The sequence below is a fragment of the Fukomys damarensis genome, unplaced genomic scaffold (assembly GCF_012274545.1).
Source record: "Fukomys damarensis isolate Sample0158 unplaced genomic scaffold, DMR_v1.0_HiC HiC_scaffold_20, whole genome shotgun sequence".
Lineage (NCBI taxonomy): Eukaryota > Metazoa > Chordata > Mammalia > Rodentia > Bathyergidae > Fukomys > Fukomys damarensis.
The window spans coordinates 33,868,842-33,879,983 of record NW_022900932.1 but is presented as its reverse complement, the minus strand read 5'-3'; the positions used below and the strand labels follow the sequence as shown (position 1 = coordinate 33,879,983).

Sequence of the window (11,142 nt, the reverse complement as noted above, 5' to 3'; positions counted from 1 at the left end):
TATTATATATATTGTATATATAATGCATTTTGGGCATCTGTACTCCATATGGATTTACTTCAGAGAGGACAAACAAGGAGCACCCTTCAATGGGATGCAACACTTATATTAGAGATGGGATAAAATACGTTATATAGCCAAGCCAAAAGACTTAACTGATTCTGTTTAGAAGTGGAAGAGATCCATAATTTCAGTTCATTGGTAAAGGTAAATTATATGAAAAAGGCTGATGTTATGCAAGATGTCACATCTTCTCAGAGTGAAATGCATCAGCAAAAAAATCATATGATCTTGAAGTGCACCTGTCCTTTCACAACTTCTGTGCTGGTTACAGTAAAAGTTTAAATTGTTTGACTTTGGGATCAGGGCTGGGCTGGGGTTTGATGGAACACACTTCTAGAGGTGTCTGAGTATTTCACAGAGCTGTTTTCTGGAGGTCTATGTCCTATCCATTTTTCTTTCCAGTTTGGCCCTCTTCCCCCACTCTGCTCCCCAGTTAGCATAAAGTAAGTTGCTTTGATTCACAATGCCCTTCTACAATGATATCTCTACTTTGGAGCCAGCCAATTATGAGCTGAAAGTATAAGCACATTAAACAGCTCCTTCAAGCTGTGGGTGTTGGGTGTTTTATCTCTGCTCTAAGGTGACTAATACAGAAAATTTGTATCAGGAGTAGGGCCACTGCTCTGACTGTATCTGACTAAGTATTTTATATACCTTTGGAGTAGTTTGCAACAGGAGCTTAGAAAGGTTTGGAAATGTAGCCTATCAGTGCCCTACAATTGTATAAATAAAACCTGACAGGTGATTCTGGTCAGAGTTCAGAATGATAAAATCCTGAGAAGAAGGAGGACTATAAAGACTAGTCTCAAGAGGTTCAGCGGGACCACAGACTTCACTGGCAGTTTGACTAGAGGCAATGTGTATTAAATTTTGCAAGAAATTTATCTACTTTTTCCTTATGTTGTAGACATTGTGGGACTGAGATTAAAGGCAGTGTACTAATTCATCTATCAGGGGAAGTTTAAAAGAGAGCCTAATATTCAGGGTGTGGTGTGGGTACTTCTTGTTCTTTTAAGCCAGCATTACAGTGATAATTGGGAGAAAAAATCAGAGCAGAAAAAAAACTGAAATCTTAACTTTGAGCCAGGAGAAATTATGTGTGAAATTGGGGCACAGAAAGGTATGATTTCTAAAGAGATTAGATTTATTAAAAAAGAAGCTAGGTACTTTTGCCAAGGCATATGAAAAAAATTCTTTGAGGGATCCTAAGAAGTAATAAGATCCCACTCACTGCAAGCTGAAAGGGACAAATATGCCAAAATTTCTTTTGATGAAAACTCCCTCAGACTACTACTTAAGAAGAACCAGTTCCTGGTATTAATCTCACTGTGCAGTTATCCAGGCCAAAAAATGAAGCTGCAACCATGGCCAAGGGCACCTCACTTCTGTTTTCCCTAACAACAGATTTTACTTTCATTCTCTTGATGCTGGTTTCACCAGTATGTAGAATAGAAGCGTTCTAAGGCTAGAGAGGCTTATACCAAGATTTCATAGGGATGCATGGGAGGCCACATGAGGAGACCCTGACAGGGCAAAAAAATGAAGTTGCAGGAATGAAGCCAAGGTGCAGTGGAAATGCTAGATAGTTGCAGAAGACAAAAAACATGGAATATCTGCTGAAGAAAGCTGTAGGTCATGAATGGAACCAGCCCAAGATAAAGGCCTAAGGGCTGTGATTGTCAAAGCCATAGGGATGGGGCTGTCCAAGACCTTTGCAACTCACATTCTACCACTGTAGGCTCTGGATTCCAGATGTAGAGATACAGGCCTTAATATCTTCCTCGATGGTTTTAAATATTGCTTTGTTTCAATTGTTTTCTATTCTCTTATTCCTCCCATTTTAAAATGTTCACCCTGTGTCACTGTATCTTGGGTTTGGCAACTTTTTTTTTTCTTTTAAAAGATTCTCTGCTCAGAACTTCCTTGGACTCTCAGAAGAGTCTTGGATTTGGACTTTGGACACTTTGAGGGAAGAATTATTCAATTTCCAGTTGTATGTGGGACAGGCGAAGTATGTTAGGTGGAACTTTGAATTTGCTATTGTCTTTATTTGGAGATTAAGTATGGTTTAAGAAAATATGTTTGGGTAGTAAGTTGAAAAGGGGCGGGATATGGGAGGTAAAGATTCAATTTGATCGGCTTTGGAATCTGCCGTGGAGATTGGTGGAACACACTTCTAGATATCTGGGTGGGTCATGAGGTACTGCCTTGGAATCTATGTCTAGTTCCTTTCCTCTTCAGCTCTGGTACTGTTGCCCTATTCTGCTTAATGGTTGCCATGAATTAAATAGTTTCCAATATGATGTCCCTCCTTTGCAGCTACCTGATAATGGATTAAAGCCAACAGTAAACTGAAGTTCTCCTGTAGGTTGTGCTATTTTATCTCATCAATGTTGGTTATTTTATGTCAGCAATGAAAATACATCTGTTTTTACAGGGAAGCAACTTCCCTGATAGGATTTTTTAGAGCACAACCTACATCTTCCAAAGCTATCTCCAGTTTCTGTTTTATTAGAACTTCTTTCTTTTCTCATTCTTCTTGTACTTATGATGTACAACTAAATATTAGCTTTTGTGAAATGATATTCCCATCCACCTATTATGTAACGAGAGACACCAATACAGAAAAGAATCTATAAATTGTTTGCCGGGAGAGTATAAGAAATGGTAAAGTGAGACAAGAATGGAAACATAAAAGTGAATTTAAAAGATAGACAACAACCAAAGGAAATAAAATATCTTCCTGGAGTTAGATGGCATTTAATGCAAATAAACTGAAGATGTCAAATTTTACAAGCCATTATAAAGTGTTAGAAAATCAGCTAAAGTTCTGGTAATGATAAAATGTAAATTAACTCTAGGTAATTATAAAACAAACATTAGGATGAAGCCATGCATCACTGTATTAAAAATCTTTACATATTGTTTTGTTATATAATGGTAGACATTCTGAAATAATTACTTTGATGTTTCAGAAAAAAGGTTATTGTAGAGTTCACATCACAGACAAAGAAAATAATGTTTGATGTTCATTAAATGCATTTACATAAATCTAAAATAAGGCTGTTTTTTTTTCCCCTCTCAAATATTCCTAAGAGTGCTGGTCTGGTTGCAGAAATGAAAATCTGTGATTACTATCTAATTTTTCCTTTGTTGTTTGTATTTGATAACTCGGCACTATAGCTTTACTATGTATTATTACATTTTGTGTGGGAATGGAAATTCAGAGGTTGATATTATATTTTCTTTTCCCACTCATGTTACTTCTATCTTTTCAACCTCTTCAGTCTCATCTCTTTCATGTGAGCAAACATATTCTAAGCCATCATTCTATGTGATTTTTTTCAAATTAACTGTGTTGTCTTGTTCCTGCTTGATTGTATCAAACATTTTTCCAACTATTTGCCAATCTGATTATTTTTAACTCATGTCTTCTTCCTTAGAAACTTCAGAGTAAGTTAAAATTGTAATACTAGCATCCCTAATGCACACTGTGAAATTATTTTAAAAATTACTTATTACTGTTTTCTCTAAATTTTTAGTCTACATTACAGGTCTTAGTGGTTAGATGGCTTTTGTATAAAATACCTTGCAATTTTTTGCATTGACATAGGTAGGTATAAAGTATTTTTTGCAGAAATTTTCTCTAAAATAATTTCAAGTAAACAATAACATTTACTTTTCCTATCTCAGCAATGAAATCACATTAGTATTTGCACTTTTTTCTTAAAAGCAGGTTCTGATGATAAGAAAAAAATTAAAATGATAGTATACGTTTCCTTTCTTATGACAATGAAGTAACCAATCACATCAACAATTATTTATTCTTAAATTCTTAAATGTACTATTGTTATTGCATTTTGCTTCATTTGTGTGTGTGTGTGTGTGTGTGTGTGTGTGTGTGTGTGTCAGTGTCACTGGGAATCTATCCTGGAAACTTTCTGCCACTGAGATACATTATCAGCCCTTTCTATTTTTTACTATGAGAAAGTTTGTCACTAATTTGGCCAAGCAAAACTCAATTTGCAGTCATTCTACTGAGCCTCCCTAAATGCTGGGATTAGAGACATGTGCCACTGTGTCTGGATTTCTATTGCTTTCATATACTTCAATTTGTCACCTAAAATCCTTTAAGAAAATATGTTTCTGGTTAAATTTGAAAACAGGTATAGAAGATAGATACACTTCTTATAGAATTGAATGTGGTAATTGATGAATTTTAACACAATATTCTGATATTGTTCAAGTTTTTTAAAATCACAGCTTTAAAGATTTTTAGAATTGCTTCTTTGTAACTGAACTCCCAAGAAATTTTATTACCACAGATATATTACTCATCTGCTTATTGATATATGTGTCTCTTTATTTATAAGAAGAATAAGTTTGTTGTTTTTTTTGTCTCACAAAAAACAGCTTTTGTCCTTTTGGGAGTTATATCCACTTGTGGATAATGCAAGTTCTAATCAAAAGAGAGGCTCATATAACTTCGTAACATGACATAACATTTTTACATTAGCACGATTCCTTCAGCACTCATCATTTTGTTATCACTTTCTAAAACATTTGTCCATATCATACGGAATAACTCAAAGGATCTCTGAAGTTGTAGTTAATATTCATCCCTGCCCAGTAACAAGGTAAGAGAATGGTATCATCACTATGGATTTCCTTTTATGTGCTAACCCACTTGACCCAGACATTTCTATATATTTGTGCATTCTTTTCTGTTAAATTTTGTCATAAACTATTGTTAACTTCTTTAAACCAGCTCACTTTTTAAAATCAGTTTAGTTTCCACAATGTTAGTAACGATATTTTTCTTACTAAATATCTTTATGATACTATATATTAATCCGAAGTTTCAATTTATTTTATCTGATACTATTTGGTATTAAATGTAAACATGTTAGTCCATTCCTATGAAAGGGCTAACAATAATCTATGCCCTGTTTATTTTCCTTGTGCTTTTTGCTCTTTGTTGTCCCACAAAAGATGTGCTTGTATCAGTGTGAGAGTAAAAACTCATAACTGGAAAATAGAATATAACAGACAAGGGGAAATTTCTGTGAAATTTCCTACAAGTCATAGTTTTTATCAACATGCTCCCCAAAGTCCTGTGTTCTCAATGCAAAGCTTCTGGAAGGTGATTGGATAATGGATGCTTATAGCTGACTTGTTATTGGAAGATGAGGTCTGAGTCACGGATTGTGACCGGGAAGGATTAGTCTGCCTGCCAGGCTTCTTTCTTGATCTGTCTCTGCTTCCTGTTTGCCATGCGGTTAGCAGCTCTCCTCTCTGCTGCCCCTGTGCCATGCCACCCTGCCTTAGTGGCAGCTATGGACTGAAACCTCTACAGACTTTGAGCCAAAACAAACCACTCCTCCTTTAAGGTATGAGTATCAGGTACTAGGTCCCAGAAACAAGAAAGTTACTAAAACATCATACTTTAATTTTTCTGGGAAATATTCAAAATATAAGTTAACATTCATTAATTTCTTATCTAAGATAAGATAAACAATTGGATTTTGGTGAATGATACTTATTTAGTGGAAGAAAAATATCTCCTAATTCTCAAATATTAACAATATTTCCTTTTACTTGATATAAACTCATATTGTTGCCCAAACATTAACTACAAAACTTAAAAGGGCTTTCTCCAATTCATCCATTCTCTTATCTCTATCTACCTTGACAAAAGCATTAGGGTAGAGCAGGATACTGATAGTGATCTCTTAGCATTCTTTTCTTCTTACTTATTGCCTGGGCTAGGCTTAAAAATTAGTAGGTTTAAGTAATTTTAAGAAATAAGTAATTACCTTAATCTGGGATTCACTACCTAGAAGAACTTAGAACTGTATTCTCTATATTTAATCTTCTGCCTACAATTTACTGAGGCAAAAAAAAAAAAGATCCAATGTTATACTCTCTTATTAAACATACTCATTTAAATGACAGAAACAGACATAATTGGAGAAATAATTTATATTTCCTTGTTCACTGCCTAAGACTCTGTCATGGTTTAGATCTAGAGTGTAACCCAAGAGTCTCAAGTGATAACAGGTAAGGCTTTGAAAGATGACTGGATCAAGGGGGTGCTATGCTGTACTCGGCGGATTCATTCACAGACACACCCAGATATAGCTGGATTTGCTGCTAGGAGATGAGACCTGGTTAGAAGAGCTGGAGTGTGATCCGGAGGGGCGCATCTCCCTCTCCAGTTCTTCTCTTCAATCTCTATTTCTTGGGTACCATGATTTAAACACTCTCCCTTCTCTATGTTCCTCTGCCGCGCCATTTCTTTCTTGGAGCCAATCAGCGAATGCGATCGTGAGCCTAAATAGACAGTTCCGAGCCTGAGCTGTGAGAAAGTGCCTAAGCTAGACTACACTTACGTGTAGAAGAAAGAGTTAATATATACCACATCTTCAACTTCCTTTAGATTCAGAAACTATATAACCTGATACTGGTCTGATCATCTGCTTCCAGTCTGTGATCCTTCTAACATGCATTTCTGTGTGCTACAGTGTGTGCAAACAATAGTAAATATGTCAGATTACTTGCAGCAAGTGTTACGCAAGACACAGCCAGTTTGATTCAGTTTTGGTGCAAATGGTTGTGCTATTTATCTTAATATAAAACAGTATATACATACATCTTAAAATTGAACAGAGATTCAGATTATCTTATTGAATTTTTTTTTTAAGTTTTTCTGGTTACATAAGAGAAATAGCCAGCGTGGATATTAAACTGTTCAGGGAAACTTCAAATGTATATGTTTAGTTTTACTGCCAGTCCACAGTAAAAATGTAGACACCTTTAACGCTAAATGGCCAGGTAGAAGTCATCTGTGAGAGATTTATTCTATGAAATCTTATGTGTATGGAGTGTCATTGCTCTATAGGAAAAGTACAGTAAGCAGAATTAAATGATATTATAAAACTGGAGTCTGGAATAAAAGAACAGATAGAATTGGCAAGGATTTTTTTTTTCAGTATATTACTAAAAAATCCAAAACTCTATACAATCTGTCTACCAAGAATCTTTTCAGATAATAAAGAAGAAAGTTACCGACTTATTTCAGATTTAAAAGTCTGTAGAATCCAAATGGAGAGCAGAGCTCCCATCTAACATGACAAGTGTGTGCCACTTTGATTTGGTCTGCCCAGAGAAAATGTTACTTCTGCTACTTTCATAAAGACTGATTGCTTTTGACAGAAATCTGTCTGTGCAGACTTGGATGAGGACAATACTGAGAAATCATAAAACCATTAGAAAAGACTGTGGGCCCAGAGGAGCTCCTCATAAAAATGTTCAGATAGAAGGAATAAGACAGTGAAAAAGAGGCTGTGTTCACTATATATCCACATTGTGAATTATGACACACATAGGGAATATTTCCAGTTTGGGGTTTCAGAAACTCAATGAAATAATCTTTTAGAAATATCATAAACTAAATAGTGAGAAAACCAGCTGAAGAAATATTGTCAGCTTTTATATATTTATTTTCAGAATGTATCCAGATAAAAATAAAAAAGTCTTTCATCATTGATTATAAAACCTTCTCTTTTGCACAACTTGAAGGAAAAAGCTATATTTGTTGGCAGAATGGGTTTTTCTGAGAAGTGCACAGTAAGACACAGATTAGTTTCAAGCACTTTTTTGGGATGTGCTTTTGAAATTAATGTGTGTGGAGAAAGAAAAGAGGACTGGATTGTGGGAGAATTCTAACTTGGGTACAAGGCCAAGCATTTTCCAACTGTGGAATGAATTATAGAATTAGAATTGCAGGCCAGAATTTTTTTTCTGAACTTGGTCAAAATATCTAGACCTTCATTTTTAGATGCCAGTCAAGATGTGGGCAACAGCAGTGAGCGTCTGACCTTGGTCAAGGGAGCCCTCTATAGCTGAGGTACTTCCCTGAAGAGGCTGGTAGATAATGGATAGCTTTCTTCATTACTCTCAGAAACTAAGGCCTCACTTTCTTCCTTGAAGAGGAATCAGTGATGCATTTTACTCCTTTATTTATGTTGCCTTTTCAATTAGATTATAAACTCCTTATTTAACAGAATAAAAAAATTATGCATTGCTATGGCTTGCATCTAGATGTCTCCCTCAAGCTTCATATGGTTATAGATGGGGCTTTGCAAAGGTGGCTGAATCTAGAGTGTGTGATACTGGTATTAAGGATGTGATGCTGACATTGATCTATGCTGTGACACTAGGATTCTGGGTGTGAATCTAGATGTGAGTGCTACCTGCCCTGGATGGACTATAAGGGAAAGAAAAAGGGCTGCTGTTGTCACTTGTTGCTTGCTGCTTGCTACACTGTTGCTGTACTGCCCTACTGCCTTCTGCCAGCCCCCAACTGTTTCTTTACTGCAATCCCCCTCTGCCATGCCACCCTGCCTAGGGGCCAGCCAACCATGAACGGAAACCTCTGCAAACTGATCAATAATAAACCTTTCTTTAACTTTGGGTGTCAGGTACTTTGTCTGAGAAATCAGAAAAAGCTACTAAGATATGCATATACACAATCATTACAGTACCAGTTGGTCATTGTTTTCAAATGATAAAATCAACTATATTATGAAGGTTTGATTTTTCTGACTCATACAGTTTTCTTTTTTCACCTCTTGTCCAGAAACTTGGCTCATATTTTCTTGTTGAATTTGATTCCCAAGTGAGAATGAAACACTTAGGTTGGGTGAAGTTTCATCCTTTCTTTTAGCTTTTAAAAGCACCCAGTAAGACAGCTATTACTTTCTACTTTATATAAAGAGTAATGAGGAACAGCTATCAAATAACAGAGATTTACTTTGACTTTAGGCCACTAATATGTACTTGTGATCTTTGTGCAGGTTAAAAAAATGTTTTATTAGGTATAGCATTATGAAGTGTTCTAGCTTCATGACAGATTGAAGCCCAGAGATAAAAAGAATAATGACCTGCAAAAATTTACAATTCATTCTGAAATCATTTTCTTGGCTTAATTATGGAAATTAAGAGAAACACACATTTTAACACATTATTACATAGCAACTCAGAAATTTCAGGTATTTTATTTGATAAAAAAGCCTAGATTGTAAAAATGTCTATGAATCAGGGCATTGCAATCTCTCACGATACTGGTATGCTTTTGGATAAATGTAATGAGATGATGATGAGTCTCTCAAGTCAATATGACATCCAAGCAGTTTTATGGAGGGAGCTGTTTTGGAGTTGCTCTAGGACATTGGGAGTATGAGATAACTGGGACTGCAGTTTGGCATATATGATTTACCTGCATACAGGAAGTGGCCTTTGCAAACAAGCTGCAAAGCACACAGGATAACAGGCTACTAGTAATTTCAGGGTTCATTTTGGTGATGTTTTAGCATGAAAATTTCACTTGTTTCCAGTACTTTTAGTCACTAGCTTGTTACAGCGGCTATGCACTTACCTTACCATTATTTAATGCCCAAGCCAGTTAAGTGGGCAAATAATTTAGGTCCTAATGCACCACACAAACTCTTAACTGCGCAAGAGCATTATTTGAGATTAGCCTGTGCATTCTGAAGGGAAAATTTTAATACAAGCGATGGGAGAGAAAAACTCTCTTACTTTGCTCTTTGTTCTCAAAATCAGAAGTGCCACGTTAGTCATGAATTTGCCAGCACATACTAAGCATGTCTTACTTGCCAGGGGTTACAGTAAAGAAGATGCCAGAGTAAAGGTGAGTAAAGGGTAAAGGGTAAAGTAATACAACCTGCTTAATTTTTTCTCAAAGAAGCAACAATTACTTCTTTAAAATTTAAAATTAAAATATGGAAAATGGTGTCAGCTTTTTCTATGTTGTTTCTGTACGTGCTCTGTAAATAAAGTTGGATGCTACAGGCAGACGCTGAAGCAATGCCAATGCCAACTGGATGAAATTATGTATATGTGAATAGAAACATAGTAAATTATATTTGTTTAGTATTTTCTAGTGTGAGAGCTGCTTTTAAGTATGTTACCTCATTTAATGATCATATCAGATTATAAGGAAGTTAGTACGATCATTTCATTTTACTAAAGAGAAACTAAGGTTAAAAAAACTTAAATAAATTGATCGATTTGTACAGCTAGCAAGTAGCACAATTACAAGTCCAAACCAGAATTTTCTATAAATCTTGCTATTTCCACCTCATGAACCTTCTTCTTCGTCACTTATCTCTTGCTTGCTTTCTTCCTTACAGGTACATATTATTATGGTTTGTATCTAAACGTTCCAGCTCATGAGCCTCAGGAAAGAGGACAACTACCACACGTCTTATATCTTACACCTCATGAAAAATGCTTTAATTACCTAAAATTAACTTCAATGAAAACTGGTATAAACATGAAACAATAATGATAAACTTCACTCTATTAAGTAGTCAATTAATGCTAGCCTTAGATATGAAGAAAATAAATCTGCATGTGTCTCAAAAAGATTATTACTGTGTCTAAAATGAACAAAGATAATCTTATCATCCTTATTGTAACTGACTGATGCAAGCAGGAACTTCGTAAGAGTTTGATCGGTCAGGATAAATTACCATGTACAGAAACGGGAAGGGAGAATATAACTAGTAGAGAAACATATTTTAATCTGGATTTTGAATTCTCCATAAATTAATTCCTTACTTTCAGCACACACATGTTGGTGGGCTTCTTAAAAATTAAATATGCTAATATATGAAGATTTGGCTATAATTACTTGTCTTAAAACTTAAGCCATGTTCTGTTGTTGCAGGTAACTTTAAACTTTAAACTTTTAAACTTTTAAATCTCATACATCCTGGAACAAGAATAAAATCTATTTAACTAAGACTTGAGATAGAGGTTCATATTTAATACTAAACTTTGTTTGAAATTAGAAAGTCTATGCCTAATATATTCAATTTTAAAGAAGAAAGAAAGAAAATAAAAACTGCAGTTGGATATAGTTAGGGGGATAAGCACTGAAGAAAATAAGTAAATTATTTCGCTTCTCAAAACAGTATACTGTAAAACATATTTCTCAATGGACCACTTTCCTAAAACATGACTATGTAGACACTTTTTGTATTATTAAGTGAA

At 35.1% G+C, this 11,142-nt stretch overlaps 1 protein-coding gene across 10 annotated transcripts in view; it reads right to left on the bottom strand.

The window, feature by feature from the left end:
* Pcdh15 (protocadherin related 15) overlaps nucleotides 1–11,142 on the bottom strand; it is an 802,311-nt gene that overhangs the window by 204,604 nt on the left and 586,565 nt on the right. The gene's annotated exons all lie outside the window — the stretch shown is intronic.